The sequence below is a fragment of the Phacochoerus africanus genome, chromosome 1 (genome assembly GCF_016906955.1).
Source record: "Phacochoerus africanus isolate WHEZ1 chromosome 1, ROS_Pafr_v1, whole genome shotgun sequence".
NCBI classification, from domain to species: domain Eukaryota; kingdom Metazoa; phylum Chordata; class Mammalia; order Artiodactyla; family Suidae; genus Phacochoerus; species Phacochoerus africanus.
The window spans coordinates 43,417,796-43,434,716 of NC_062544.1; positions in this window are offsets into that span (position 1 = coordinate 43,417,796).

A 16,921-nucleotide genomic window follows, 5' to 3' on the forward strand; every position below is an offset into this window, starting at 1 on the left:
GACCCTGTAGTATTGCAGTATTTACTATTGAAAAATATCAGCACATAAGTGGACCCACGCAATCGAAACTCACATTTTTCAAGGGTCAACTGCAAAGCCAACTGGATACACCTCAAAAGTACAGAAACATAACAAATTATACAGCCTAGAGTGGATCAAGCACACACACAACACACACAAACATGACATATATTAAAAGAATATATATATACTTGAGAACACAAACACATTAAGACAACTATGTACAGAAGTAGGGCTCTCAGGAAGGAAGGGGGAGAATTACAAGAAAATAATGAGCAAACACTTTTAGAGCTATTACTATGCACCCGGCACTATTCTAAGTGCTTTACATTGATTTAAATTCTCTCAACAGTGCAGAGAGACAAATGATATTATTATCCTTGTTTTACAGTTGAAGAAGCTTGAGGCACAAAATGGTTAAGCAACTTGCTCAAAGTCACACAGCTAGTAAGTGGTAGAGCCAGAGTTGAAACCTGGGAAATCTGGAATGAGAAGCTATGCCTCTCCCGGGAGGCTTCAGATCAACAGCAGGACTAATGCTGAGGAACACAATGACATCAATGCTTCCACCCAGAGGTGCCAAAACTAATCAACCAGTTACTAATGAGAACATCTGGGTAAGGCTGACCTGCATGGACAGATTCAATTTCTTTCCACCAGAAGCTCATTGTTCATAAAAAACATTTTCCTCATTTCTCTTCAGCATAGAGTCTAAACCATTTTAAGTGTGCAGTCAGTGAGAGTTGAACAATGGCTATAATCTCAACAGAAGCCTATGGTTCATGCTGTATGCTCCTTTTACTTGAGAATCAAAGGTACAATCTTTGGCTGTGTCAAGCCCCACGGTTCCCCTCAGAGAACGGATCTCACAGAAAGGAAAATAAAAGACACTGTGGAATGTCCAGGAAAATATCAGGAAATTGAAGGTACAGAGGAGCCCAGATAACTGGGCTTAAGGAGGATTCAATACCGCATATTGACTCGGGTCCTAAGAGAGGCCCTGTAAAATGCTTCTTGAGGTAGAAGCTTAAAAAGAGAGGGTAATGAAAATAATTCTGGAGCTCCTGACTTTGAGCACACTGACATCAGTAAATGGAATAGCAGATGAAGGGAGGAAGAAGGAGGAGACAGTAACCACTGTTTAGAAGGATCTGCCAGTTGACTAAAAACCATGGTCTTTTAAGAAATGGATGTAGGAGTTCTCGTCGTGGCTCAGGGAAACAAATCTGACTAGTATCCATGAGGATGCAGGTTCGATCCCTAGCCTTGCTCAGAGGGTTAAGGATCTGCCATTGCCATGAGCTGTGGTGTAGGTTGCAGACACAGCTCAGATTCTGCGTTGCTGTGGCTGTGGTATAGGCCAGCGGATGCAGCTCAGATTTGACCCCTAGCCTGGGAACCTCCATATGCCATGGGTAAGGCCTTAAAAAGACAAAAAGAAAAGGAAAGAAAAAGAAATGGATGCAAAAACTGGGTAAGAGAATGGGGAAACAGGGGAAGGAGGAAAGACAGAATGAAGAGGGATGAGGGTGGAGAGTGAGAAATGGGAAGAAGAGGAAAGAAAGAGGGGGAGGAAGAGGAGAGGCTCAAGGAGGCAAACAGAAGGGAAACAGCAAGAAAGGGAGTTAAGATGCAGAAGCAGAGGGAACAAACTACCCGTTCCATTTCATACAAGTAATTTTGTTCTTTACAAAGTAGCTTTCAAGTCTATTCCTCTAGGAAATCCCACCAAAGTGAATATCAGTTGCTTTTACTCTCCCCACAGCCCCCATCCCCTCCCCAAAAACACACACCATTTTTTCTTCACCATACTGACAGCCAGAGCTTATGTAAAAAATTGAAGGAAAACAGTACCATATGTTTACCCTCACCCGCCCCCCCCCCAGGTGTTATTCATATGTACATATGTCATCACAAGTGATGTGCGCGTCATTTTCTTGTTCACTCTCAGATGCAGAACCATCTGTCCCCTCGTAGGCTTTAGATCGACTATAGCTTTGTATCCCTTTGTCTCCTAGCATCTGGTTGGTTCAGCTAATAAACAAGAGGCACTAGTGGAAGATGGGCAGTCTGGAAAGGAAAGACGCCAGGGTATTTCTCCCCACTTTGCTCATTTGAGGCAATGTCTCCAGTGGTGCTTATGCCTCTATCCTGACCTCAGCTCCTGCCAGACATGCCCTCTCCCATTTTTCAGCTGCAGCCTGGTGGCCCCGGGTCCTGATCTCTGGCAACACTACCCCCTCCTGCTGCCCCTCTACCTAGAGATGTTTCCAGCTTTTTCAGTAGTTCAGCTCCATCTCTATGCTCTAGGTCCCCACATTTAGTTCCTCCTACTGAACACAGCCCAGTTTTTCTGCATGGAGCCCATCTGAAACACTCGCAAGCAAGTACATATAGAATAGGATGGTAGAAATTCCCTCTGTGGCACAGTGGGTTAAGAACCTGAGTTCAGCAGCGTGGGTTGCTACAGAGGCACTGATTCAATCCCCAGCCCAGTGCAGTGGATTAAAGGATCCCATGCTGCTGCAGCTGTGGATTCAATCCCTGGCCCCAGAACTTTGGTATGCCAGGGGTTGCAGTCATTAAAAAAAAAGAAGAAGAAGAATAGGATGGCATACAACCTCCTGTTCTCAATTCTTTTGGGCAATAGGCAAAAAAACACCAGCCTCCACCCCAAGTTATCCACATCCTAATCAATCCTAGGAGCCTGTGAATATGTTTTCCACATGGTAAAAGGAATTTTGCAGCTACAAGTTAAAGGTCTTGAGATGGGGAGATTATGCTGGATTACCCAAGTGGACCCACTATAATCACAAGGCTCTTAGATGTGAAAGAGGAGGCAGGAGGGTCAGAATACCAGAGGAGATGTGGTGATGGAAGCAGAGGTTGACATGATATGATTTCTGGAGAAAGCCAGAGGCCAGGAATTCAGGTAGCCTCTAGATCACAGGAAAAGCCTGGAGTATTCACACCCTACCCATTTCCTTGATTTTAGCTCAGTGAAATCCATTTTGGACTTCTGACCTCCAAAATTATAAGAATAAATCTGCATTATTTAAAGCCACTAAGTTTTTTCTAATTTGCTATAGCAAGAAAAGGAAACTAATACATCCTGCAAGGGTCACCAAGGGAGCACTGAATGCAAAAAGAAACTAGACAGTCCTGGGAGAATCCTGGCTGTTATGGGCTCTTCCATTTCTTCTGAATGGGAGAGCAAAAGGAATGGAAAAAGAGAAACCCCTCCACCAAGGGCCAACGGTCTCGACACCAGGTACCAATAGGCACATGTGTGGGGGTCCTAATAGAAACTAGGGGTTGATTAGAACTCAATTCACAGCCAACATGACAAGTAAAGCACCTGATTTTTCAATAATGGAATGGGATAATGTTATCAGAGCTATCATCTATCATATTTCACAGTGTCCCCCCAAAGGATACCAGGGCAACTTTCTGAGTTCAGTATCAGAAATCATTCTGTTTCACCTATTTGACACATTTGATCTTAATTAATAGATTCTGTGACATATGTTCAGGTCATGCTTCCTCTTCCCATTTGGCTGCTGAAAGATTTAAGCTTAGATTATGATTCACCTGTGACCTCGGTATAGGACTTTATTATATGCCTTTTATGGATTAACCTGACTTCTGACTCCTGTACTTTCCTACCTTGTTTTCTCTTTACCTGAATTTGTTATTTCAAATTTATTCATTCTTTATCATGTATACCTATAAAAATAAAATTAAGATACTTTTGATATAAGACAGGGTTTCAAAGAGTGAATAAATCAATTCTCAATAATGGATGTCACTGGCAAGAGGGAATGGAAGAAAAGGAAGTCATGAATGATAAATGGCCAAAGGGCTAATGCAATCAGAAGTGAAGTTGAAATTGAAAAATATTGAGATAAACATATTTTCAGTTAAGTCAGGATGTATTTTGAAGTATACCAGTCAGAAGACAGAGGCAAGAGTTTCCCATCATCCCCCAACTCTCTGATCACAACTATAGACAGACAGTAAGGAAGAACAGCCGGTGAGCGTGGTAAAGAGCTACAGACACTAGAAATGCCAGTCGGGGGTGGAGCATCAGAAAAAAAACTGAAACAAGGTACTCAGATGTGGTTCTTGGCATTGACCTACATTAGCCTGTGTATTTTTTCCTTCCTTTCCAGAAAGAGAAAAGAGCACACATGTACTTCAGGGTCTACCAAAATGCCCATAAAACAGACCCAGGGATGTTCCTTTGGACTCCATATCACTTCCCATCTTAAATGAGATTTTGCAGGTAGGTTTTCATAGCTGAATAAAAATAGCCAAGATCCACACAGCTGCCATTTATGATGAGTACATGAAGATTTATAATAGGCAGGATAGAATCACTACCCAAATTAACAATATAGACTGATCTTCAGACCATAATATGCTGACGGCAGGGAACATAATTGCTTATTTATACAAATGGTCTGTGCACTCAGGCATTCTGTGTAAATAGATCATTATAGCCATTTCCAAGACATTATAATCCATTAGGTAAATTAGACATGCTTTACAAGTCCTAATGATATGGCGGCATGACCAAATGCCTCCAGAAACATTTATCCAGTTCATCTCTCAGATCTGCCTGACTTCCAATGAGGGCATTGGCTGAGAAGGCCACCAAGTGGTTCTGTTATGAGAAAAGGCAAATGCAAGATCTCAGGGTTCAGGGGTTTGATGCCTTCTTTGCCCTGCTGAGCAATAAACAATTGTTTAGAACCAACCCTCACATTTAAACCCTCACATGATTCACTAAATCATGAGATTTTTAATAACCGCCAAATAAGACTATTCTTATTCATCTCATAAAGCTAATGATTTTCTTCTGAATGGCTTCTTTCTTGTTACTGTGAACCTTGCCTGCCTAAGAAGAATAATTCCCAGGCCTTTTCCCAGAATAGTTCTATCCTCAATATCTCTTGCCAGGATTGTTAGTGTAGACTCTTACTGATCTCCTGGACTCTGATGTCTCTCCTTCCACTCATTTAATGCTTGATAGCAGATGAATCTTCCTTAAGCAAAACTAGTCAGTGTACTTTGCTTTGTCACATATGCTAACACATATTTTCTCATTCAATTACTAATCTGAGAAAAACTAGATAATTTCCCTGATTAAATCTGTTCCATGATTCCTCTGCCTACAACCAAAGTGACCTTGAGTTTTAGTTCACCCAGGACAGACCCAGCTTAATCCACCATTCTGATACAATTCTTTTTTTTTTTTTTGCCATTTCTTGGGCCGTTCCCATGGCATATGGAGGTTCCCAGGCTAGGGGTCTAATCAGAGCTGTAGCCACTGGCCTACGCCACAGCCACAGCAACTCAGGATCCAAGCCGCATCTGTGACCTACACCACAGCTCACGGCAACTCCAGATCCTTAACCCACTGAGCAAGGCCAGGGATCGAACCGGCAACCTCATGGTTCCCTAGTTGGATTTGTTAACCACTGAGCCACGAGGAGAACTCCTCTGATACAATTCTTAAATGCACTCTTTTCACTCTCAAAAGTGTTCCAGGTTGGACAATAATTTTATTGTTTGCATATAAAGTAAAGCTGAAACTCTGTGGCTTAAAGTTCATGCCTACCTATTCTGAACAGGAGTTTCTCTAGACATAACTGTACTGAGCACAAGGCTGGAGCCTTACTAAATCTGAGTGACCAACTGAGCGACCCCGCCATATTTCACACTCAGACAGAGTATACTGCCCTTTAAAATCATGGAGCCTGTAGGCTAGAAGAGCTCTTCTAATTCAAGCAACACCACCATTTTATCAATGAGCAAACTAAGGCACAACAAGCTGATGACAGAGCCAGACCCCAATACCTGTGCCTCCTAACTCTTGACACAGGGTACTGTTCCTTCTGCAATGAGTGTATATAATCAGAAGTCTGTGAGTCTAAGAAAGAGGGTTTTTTTCCTCAGTATTATGACTAAATGTTGGATTGAGCTCTTTACATTTGTCCATGTCCAGCAACAGTGACAGCATTTAAGAGGACTCTACAGCATGAGGGATGCTTTCTGTTCTTATGAGGCAGTAAAGCTATGTGACTCAGAAAGAAATCACACTCACAACCGCAATTTCACTAACAGCTCCTATTCATTAAAGAAAGGAAACAAGTGCATTTTTAATTAAAAGAAATTGGGCAAATAGATCCCTAATGAATGGGAGAAAATGTCTGCAAATGGTATGTCCAATAAAGGATTAATATCCAACCTATATAAAAAGGTCATGCAACCCAATATCAAAAAAATAAAACCTGATTAAAATATGGACAGAGGACCCGAATAGACATTTTCCTAAAGAAGACAAACAGATGGCAATCATGTACAACAAAAGATGCTCAATATCACTGATCATTAGGAAAATGAAAATCAAAGCCACAATAAATCAACTCACATCTGAAAGAATGGCTGCCATCAAAAAGACAACAAATAATAAATGTTGTGAGGGTGTGGAGAAAAAAGACCCCTCCTACATTGTTGATAGGAATGTAAATTGGTGTAGCCACTCTAAACAACTCAAAATAGATTCCTCAAAAAACTAGAAATAAAAGTACCATATGATCTAGCAATTCCCCTCTGAGGTATATATCCAAAGAAAACGAAAATTCTAACTTGAAAAGATATATGTACCAAATGTCCATAACAGCATTATTTACAACAGCCAAGATACGGAAGCAACCTAAGTGTCTATCAATGATTGATCTGGATAAATAAGACATGGTATATACATATATATGTAATAAAGTATTAGTCATTAAAAAATGAAATTTTGCCATTTGCAACAACATAGTTAGACATAGAGGGTATTATGCTTAATGAAAAAGTAAGACAAAGACAAATAGTATATATCATCACTTATATGTGGTATCCAAAGCAGCAAAACAAAGGAATGAATATAACAAAACAGAATGGACTCACAGATATAGAAAATAAACTAGTGATTGCCAGTGGGAAGAAGGAAGACAGAAAAATAGGGATAGGGGATTAGGAGTACAAACTACTATGCATAAAATAAGTAAGATACAAGGATATGTTATACCCCACAGGGAAGATAGTCAATATTTTATAATAACTTTAAATGGAATATAATCTATAAAAATATTGAATCACTATGTTGTACACCTGATACTAATGTAATATTGTAAACCAGAAAAGAAAGGAAGGAAGGAAGGAGAAAGGAGGGAGGGAGGGAGGAAGAAGGGAGGATCTCACACCCAATGGACCAAAAAAATTATAAATGGGTCTCCAGCTTCTTTGGTGCACTTGTTTCTTTTTTAATCCATAGGCTCTGAGAAGGAATTCAGCTCTCTGTCCCTCATTTCTTTCTGTCCTTTCTCCTCTTGCTTCTCTCCACCATGAATACAAGGGACAGGTGCCCAGCCTGAGTCTCCCCATCATTCCTATGCTGCTTCCAAGGTCACACTGACTGGAAGAACGTTAAAAAGGATGGTCACCTCAGCCAAATTACCTCAAAGCACATTTCCTCCTTCTGCTTTAAATCGTTGCAGTCTAGGAGCTTCAGAGGAGATTTAGGAAAGGATTAAAAATACAAGGTAGGCGAGTTCCCGTCGTGGCGCAGTGGTTCACGAATCTGACTAGGAACCATGAGGTTGCGGGTTCGGTCCCTGCCCTTGCTCAGTGGGTTAACGATCTGGCGTTGCCGTGAGCTGTGGTGTAGGTTGCAGACGCGGCTCGGATCCCGCGTTGCTGTGGCTCTGGCGTAGGCCAGTAGCTACAGCTCCGATTAGACCCCTAGCCTGGGAACCTCCATATGCCGCGGGAGCGGCCCAAGAAATAGCAACAACAACAACAACAATAATAACAACAACAACAAAAAAGACAAAAAAAAAGATAAAATTACAAGGTAGGCAAAGGGAAGTGGGAAAATGGGGAGTTGTCATTCAAAGGATGTGGAGTTTCATTTTTGCAAAATAAAATATTTCTAGAGCTCTATTAAACAACAAAGTATATATAGTTAACACCACTGTATAGGACACTTAAAAATGGTTAAGATCGTAAGATTTATGTTCTATGTTTCTCCCCAAAGTCTGAGGTAGGTGTGATGGTTAGTTCTATGTGTCCACTTGGCTAGATCATAGTCTCCAGTTGTTCAATCAAGCAATAATCTAGGTATTTCTGTATAAGTAGAGTTGGCCCTCTGTATCCATAGGATCTGCATCCATGGATTCAACCAAATGTGGATCAAAAATATTCAGGGAAAAAAAATTCCAGAAAGTTCCAAAGAATAAACCTTGAATTTACTCTGTGCTAGCAACTATTGGCATAGCATTTACATTGTATTTGCAACTATTTACATAGTATTTGTATTGCATTAAGCATTATAAGTATCTAGAGATGATTAAATCTAGAGATGATTTAAAGTATGCAAGGGAATGTGTTTAGGTTAAATGAAAACACTATGTAATTTTAACAAAAATAAACTTAAAGACTTAAATATAAGGCACAATACCATACAACTCCTAGAGGAGAACATAGGCAAAATATTCTCTGACATAAACCATGCAAATGTTTTATTAGGTCAGTCTCCCAAGGCAATAGAAATAAAAACAAAAAATAAACAAATGGGACCTAATCAGGCTTAAAGCTTTTGTATAGTAAAGTAAGACATAAATAAAATGAAAAGACAATTTACAGAACATGAGAAAATAGCTGCAAATGATGCCAATGACAAGGGTTTGACTTTTAAACTATATAAATAGCTCATACAACTTAACAACAAAAAACAAACAACCCAATAGAAAAATGAGCAGAAGACCTAGACAGACTTTCCTCCAAATAAGAAATACAGATGGCCAATAGACGCATGGGAAAAAAATGCTCAACATCACTAATTATTAGAGAAATGCAAATCAAAACTACAATGAGGTATCACCCCACACCAGTAAGGATGGCCATCAATAAAAAGTCTATAAATAGCATGCTAAAGAGGGTACGGAGAAAAGGGAACTCTCCTATACTGTTGGTAGGAATGTAAACTGGTGCAACCACTATGGAAAATAGTATGGAGGTTCCTCAGAAAGCTCAATATAGAACTACCATATGATCCAGCAATCTCACTCCTGGGCATATATCTGAACAAAACTGTCCTTAAAAAAGATATACGTAAAAAAGTAAAAAAAATAAAATAAATAAAATAAATAATAAAAATAAATAAATAAAAATTAAAAAAATTTAAAAAAAAAGATATACGCACTCTTATGTTCATCACAGCACTATTCACAATACCCAAGACATGGAAACAACCAAAATGCCCATCAGCAGATGAATGGATACAGAAGATGTGGTACGTATATAAAATGAAATACTGCTCAACCACAAAAAAGAATGAAACAATGCCATTCACAGCAACCTGAGAAACTAGAGATTTTCATACTAAGTGAAGTAAGTTAGCAAAAGAAAGACAAATGCCATATTATATCACTTATATGTGGAATCTAAAGTATGGCACAAATAAACCTACCTAAAACAGAAACAGACTCAAAGACATGGAGAACAAACTCGTGGTTGCCAAGGGGCAGGGAGTGGGATGGACTGGGAGTTTAGCATTAATAGATGCAAACTATTACATTTAGAATGGATAGATAATAAGGTCCTACTGTACAGCACAGGGAACTATATCCAATCACTTGTGATAGACCATGATGGAAAATAATATTTTTTTTAAAAAATGATGTATATATATTATGACCAAGTTACTTCACTATACAGCAGAAATTGGCACAACATTGTAAATAAACTAGATTTAAAAAAAAAAAAAAAACACTATGCCATTCATACATTCCGTGGACTTGAGCATCAACAGTATTTGCTATTCACAGGGGATCCTAGAACTAATTCCCCCTCAGATACTGAGAGACTTTACTCTGTAGATGTGATTAAAGTTGATACTCAGTTGGCTTTCAGGAAGGGAGACCATCCTACATAGACTGGGGGCCTGACTCAATCAGTTGAAAGTTCTTAAGAGCAGAGATGAAGTTTCCCTGAGGAAGAATAAAGTCAGCCTGTGGACAGTAGCTTCACCTCATGTCCAAGAGTTGCAGCATAACCTTCCTGATGGCCAACCACATGCATATTAGACAAACTTGGCTTCCAGTTTGCCTTAGCAGCCACCAGAATCAGATAAGCATTTGCATAATCATAATCCTTTGTGTTAAATCTCTTAAAACATAGCTCTCACTGGTCTGTTTCTTGATTAAACTCTGACTGGTACAGTGGGAACAACAACAAAAACCTTTTGGCTTTTCTTTCCTTTTGTTATAGAAAGATATAAAGAATGTCATGGGTTTCCAATTGACATATATTAGGGACCTAGCCAGGTCCAGACCTTGTAGTAGGTAGTTGGACCCCAGTGGAAATAGTTCCCTCACTGGAGTTCAAACCCTCCCTCTTTTCTACCTCATCACCCAATCTTTGACATTCACCCATCACAGATATATATGCATAAAACTTCACAAAGGATAGGCTCTCTCCAGACCAGTGATTCCTTTTTTTCTTAGTATTATAGTTGATTTACAGTCTTGTGCCAATTTCTGCTGTACAGCAAAGTGACTCAGTCATATATAGATGTGACACACACATTCTTTTTTTGTATTATTTTCCATCATCAGACCAGTGATTCTTAATCCTAACCTCACTTAGAATGCTCTGAAAGTTTAAACAATACTGGGTCCTGGCCCCACACCAGATCATATGGATTTGAATCCTGGGGATAGGACCTGGGCACAATTTTTTATAAACTCCCAGAAGACTATAATGTGAGCCAAGGTTGACAGACACTGGATTTAACTACCCAGTTGTAATTATAACTTCAGTGTCAACTAAAATCACTCTGCCCTAGAGTTCACATTGTAGCTCAGTGGGTTACAAACCCAACTAGTATCCATAAGGACACAGGTTTGATCCATGGCTTCTCTCAGTGAGTTAAGGATCCATCTGTTGCTAGACATGTTTTTATATTTTCTTAGCCTCTTTACTGAAAACTCCATCTTGTCCTTCCTTACTTTGTCCCGTCCCGTCTTCCTGCTTGAGAAACAGTCATGGTGGTGATAAATGACTTAAACTTAAGAACAAAGACCTAAAGGCTTGGGTTATTCAAGGGGTCAGCTGAATGAGGACATAATACATTGGTCTAGGCATGTAGGACCTGTGCAGATTGGCATGCCATTTGCACAAGCATGATATGTCCTCTAAAGAATAAGAGAAAGAGGAACCTCATGCCCAAGTGGTTTATGAGTAGTCGTTAACAGAATACGCATTAGAAAAGAGAACCAAGGTGCAAACCTAGGCACACAGAGTTGCCACAAATAGGCATGCCATTTGCGGAAGCACAGTGAGGATTCTCTGAAATGCTATGCATAGATAGCTAACTCAAATGCTAATGATTCTTAAATGCCTTAAGTTTAGAGTAAAAGTTTAACCATCTACCAGCTAAGTGACTTTTAAAATAATAAAAGAACTTATAAAATAATAAAAAAAAAAAAACCTACATCCTGCACCTACAACTCCCTTTTCACTTGATGTAATCCTCAAGAGCACAATAAAAGCAGTGTGGTTTCTTGAGGCAGGGCTCTTGGTCCCGGAGACCTTGAGTCCCCCATTCCCACCTTTACTTAAGATAAATGTCTCTGTGTCTTGTTTTATGTTAACTTTCTTTCCTTAAGTTCCACAGCACCCGTTCTTCATTCCCATCCTGCTGGGCTGGTCTCAGCATCCGGCATTGCCATGAGCTGTAGTGTGGGTCACAGATGCAGCTCAGATCCCATGTTGCTGTGGCTGTGGGCAGCTGCAGCTCCAATTCAAACCCTAGCCTGGGAACTTCCTTATGCTGCAGGTGCAGCCCTCAAAAGCAAAAGAAAAAATCACTCTGCCCTAGAAAATCTAAATAAGATTGTTTGAAACCTCATTCACAACTCTGGAAAGTCCAGTGTCTTTGCTAAGATTTCTGCACATTTACTACAGTAGGGTTCCAGATTTAGCTAATAAAAATAAAGGATATCTGGTTCAACAGTGGAATGTTGCAATTTATTACAAAAGACTTAATCTAGGACATTTAGGGCACCCTGACAAAGTCAACACATGTTTCACTGCAAAAATCATGAAATACGAGGGCATATATAGAATAGAGAGAAAGAGAGAGAATGCCTGGCAACCCTATGACCATGGAAAACCCATGAATTCATGCTCTTTCCCTCACTGGATTGTTTTGACTTATTAAGTCTACTTGTACTCCTATATGTCCTTTTTTTGGGGTTTAACTTTTTATTGAAGTACTGTTTATTTACAACGTTGTGTTAATTTCTGCTGTACAGCAGTGATTCAGTTATGGTTTACCATAGGACATTGAATATATTTCTCTGTGCTATACAGTAGGATTGGGTTGATTATCCCTTCCATATATTACAGCTTATGTCTACTAAACTCAACCTCCCACTCCATCTCTCCCTCTTGGCAACCATAAGTCTGTTCTTCATGTGTGCAAATCTGTTTCTGTTTTGTAGATGTCTGTGTCATTTTTTAGATTCCACATATAAATGATATCATATGTATTTGTCCTTCTCTTTCTGACTTACTTCACTTAGTATGATAATCTGTAGTTGTATCCATGTTGCTGCAGATGGCATTATCTCATTCTTTTTTAGGGTTGAGTAGTATTTCATTGTATATATGTATCACTTCTTCCGTATCCATTCATCTGCTGATGGACATTTTGGTTGTTTCCATGTTTTGGATATTGTGAAGTGCTGCAATTAACATAATAGTGCATGTATCTTTTGAACTGTAGTTTTGTCTGGATATATACCCAGTAGTGGGATTTCTGGATCATATGGTTAACTCCATCTTTAGTTTTCTGAGAACCTTCATGTTTTCCGTGGTGTCTGTACAAACTTACATTCCCACCAACAGTGTAGGAGGTTTCATTTTTTCCACATCCTCACCAGCATTTGTTATTTGTAGAATTTTTAACGATGACATTCTGACTGGTGTGAGGTGCTACCTCACTGTAGTTATGATTTGAATTTATCTAATAATTAGTGATGTGAAGCATTTTTTTCACATGCATATTGGCTGTCTGTGTTTATTCTTTGGAGAAAAATCTATTTAAATCTTCTCCCTACTTATCAGTTGTATTGTTTATTGTTTTGTTGTTGTTAAGTTGTATGAGCTGTTTATATAGTTTAGAAATTAAACCCTTGTCAGTTGCATCATTTGCAACTATTTTCTCCCATTCTGTAAGCTGTCTTTTCATTTTCTTTATGGTTTACTTTGTTATTCAAAAGCTTGTAAGTTTGATTAGGTCCCAGTGGTTCATTTTTGCTTTTTTTTCTATTGCCTTGGGAGATGGACCTAAGAAAACATTGATGTATAGTTTGTATCAGAAGATGTTTTCCTATGATCAGTTCTAGGAGTTTTATGATATATCATGCCCTTATGTTTAAGTTTTTAAGCCATTTTGAGTTTACTTTTGTGCATGGTGCATGGTGAGAGGGTGTGTTCTAACTTCATTGACTTACTTTGTTCTTTTTTTAAATTTTTATTGAAATATAACTGACTTAGAATGCTTTGTTAGTTTCAGGTATATAGCAAAGTGATTCAGATAATACAAATATATATATATATATATACATATATGTATTCTTTATATGTTCTCTTCCACTATAGGTTATTATAAGATATTCAGTATAGTTCCCTGTGCTATACAATATCCTTACAGTCTTACATGTTTCTGTCAGGATTCTGCAAGCATAAATTAAGATGTATGTTTCACTTCAGGTCCTTATGCTTACCCTTGTGGGTAAATGACTTTGCTAGAGGTTTGAGCAGGGTGTTAATACTGCAGCAATACGAGCAACTGAAGATTGAATAAGAGGCACCTTGTTCGACATGGTTATTATCACTTCGCTAGATTGTTTAGTCTCTTCCTCTTCTATCCTTTTCTCTTCCCCAAATCTAAATTCCCATATTTTTTCCCCTAATGAGGAGTGATTTAGCAACATCTATACTTTTCTTTTCACCTTCTCTCTGAAATGCCTCTGAAATGCTTCTCTCTGAAAGGGCCCTCAACAAAGACAGGCCCTGCTCTCTGAGGGCTTCCAGTACCACTTGGAAAAACATTTACTTTTCACCCATTCCATGACTGTGCTAATATTTTCTATGTCAACAAATACTAATTCGGGTCCTTGGAGTTTGGAAAACCATTTTTCTGCACCTCCAGTTTTCAATTAGAGAGGGCCATTCTATGTTCCAGTCCACATTAGCTTTGAAGAGGAAGCTGAATCGCCTAAGGCTACACAGCCCATTAGGCAGACTGGTTAGCGGGAATGCACAATGTTAGTAAGTCAGCTTTTGGGTTTATTGTGGTTTCTAACACATGCTAACCATCATCATTACCTGGGCCTATTAAGAGTGTAGTTTCCAACTCCCACCCCAGACCCAGAGAATCAGAACCACAATGAGGGTGATTTGAATGATTAGCCAAGTTTAGGAAACATTTCCTTTGCATACTTAAAGGCCCTGTTAAAATGTAAACAAAGACGTTTTCAGTATGGAAGAATTAACATGAGCTGATTCCTTGGAGTGGTTCTGAAGGGAAGATCCTCCAGTGGCAGTTCGCCTTCAGTCTGTGGGTCTAATTCTCATCTATTCAGTGGCTGGGCTAGCATCATCTCTATGGCTTCTCCCAACTCCAGAATTCTAGGATTCAGCACCACTAGATCCTATACGAAGGCTTCCAGACTACAGTCCAGGGGACTGAAGTATGGGAAGGAATAAAGCCAGAAAGAGATGAATTTTAAGAGGCCAAAGAGTAAGAAGGGAAGCAAGCCTTGTCGGAAAGGATACTTTAAACTGGAGGATCCGGAATCCAGTGGGAACACACAGGCACTTGGAGAGGGAGTCATGGCTAAGAGCACAGATGCGGATCTCCAAGCCATCACATCACTGTGCCTCGGGACCATCTTGCCCAGGTCCATCCCTTTATCTCTTCATATAAAAATTAATGGTCAAATGTTCCTGATATTCCTGAGGAAGAGGCCAACCTACTTCCACTCCCGCTGAGACTCATAGCACAGATATTAAAAAGGGGGGTGTGACATCACTCAAGTACTAATGGAGCAGGCTGTTTCCTTACCCAAAATACCTCAACTTTCTGCTCAGCACACATTTAACAGACACAAACAGGTTGACTCAACTCAGAGGTGCAACATTTAGAAAATGATCATCTGGCACTTGTTTAGATGTCTGAACAAATTTTGAATTCAGGTGTGAAAGCTTCAAATCACTCATGCAAAATTAAAGTGGCAAAATGCCATTTATACCCATTGTTGAAATAAAGCTAAGACTTTTCAAGAAGAAAATCTAAATGACTGCTAGAAGTTCCAAAGCCATAACTATTCCAAAGAAAGGAAAGTAAATGATTAAAACACTGATAAATAAGGCAACATTTCTGGACTATTAATTCAACATAAAATGAAGAAGGAGGAGGTGGAGGGGGAGAGGAAGGAGAAAAGTCTGTGCGTGTAACATGTTAAAAGAAGAAGAATATTGTACTTGGAATTCTTTTTGCAAAGAATTTCCTGTAGAAGAAGAAGGGAGAAAAGTGGAAGAGAAGAAACAGGCAAATTGTGTTCCTCTGGGGAGTTACTGACCACCTCAGATGAAGCCTAGACTTGGCATATTAAGGTCTGGTCTCGGGAGCCCTGGGGGAACAAGCAGAAAATAAGTCAGAGTAAAAGACGAAAAGAACCAGGAGTCAGAAGGACTGAGCTGCACCTTTGGGACCACAGGCAAGGAACTTGGCTGCTCTGCCTATTTCCTTATTTATAGATTGAGTGCACAATGCCAAGATCATGGTATGGTTAAAGGATTAGAAATCCCGTAGGAGTCCCTGACACCTACTAAGTGCCTGATAAACAGTAGCTGCTGAGATGACCTGAAATCCTGATCATGTTTTATTATTACTCCTGTTTACGAGAGGCTTTTGGATGCCTGTACATTATACACTGTCAGCTGTTCCCTCTCTAGGAGCAATTATATGTCTCCAGGAATATGCTATCAGGTGTGGTTTTACTCATCAAAACCAACATACAAATGTCAGAATCCTGAAGACTGAGAAAGAAGACTGACAAATTTTAATGAAAGTGAGAAGGAAGAATAGGGACTGACAGTGGAGGACTGGGAGGGTTGCCCAGGAGACAAGAAATCAGAATGAGGGCCCTGCATGGTCCCCTGGAAGACGTCTCAAAACTAAAATAATGAGCCATTGAATCTAAAGTCTGAATGTCTCATAAATGTGTCTCTGGTGAATGCTCAGGGATTTGCCCTCCTAAGGTCACCAACTCAGGAGCCTGGCTGTCAGGGTTTGAACCTCAACCCCACCACTTCTTGGCTATGTAAACCTCAACAAGCCACTCAACCATCCTGTGCTTTGATTCCTCTGATGTACAATGGAGAGAATGCTGGAGCATTCTGGGGGTGTCACAAGGGTTACATGCTCCTAGCGTGGAGAGGACACTGTAAAGGGCCATTATTATTTACTCAGTAAGAGACAACAGAAACCCTGAGTCGACCTTTTAACTGCTTATTTGCATATGTTACTATTATTCTTTTGTCTGTAATTAACATTCTCATTAACTAAATCTCTCAGAATCATAGATTAACAAGCCTCAGCAATTTTGAGTATGGACGGCTCTTTTTCCAAATGTTTTTAAGGATTAACACACACAGGCTAACTATTGAAAAAATACACTAATTCAGTAAATTTTCTTAAAGTAGAATTACTATATTTTGTAAAAACTGTAACTGCTAATGGCTTTTTTAAGTCCAACCAATTAAAAAACAC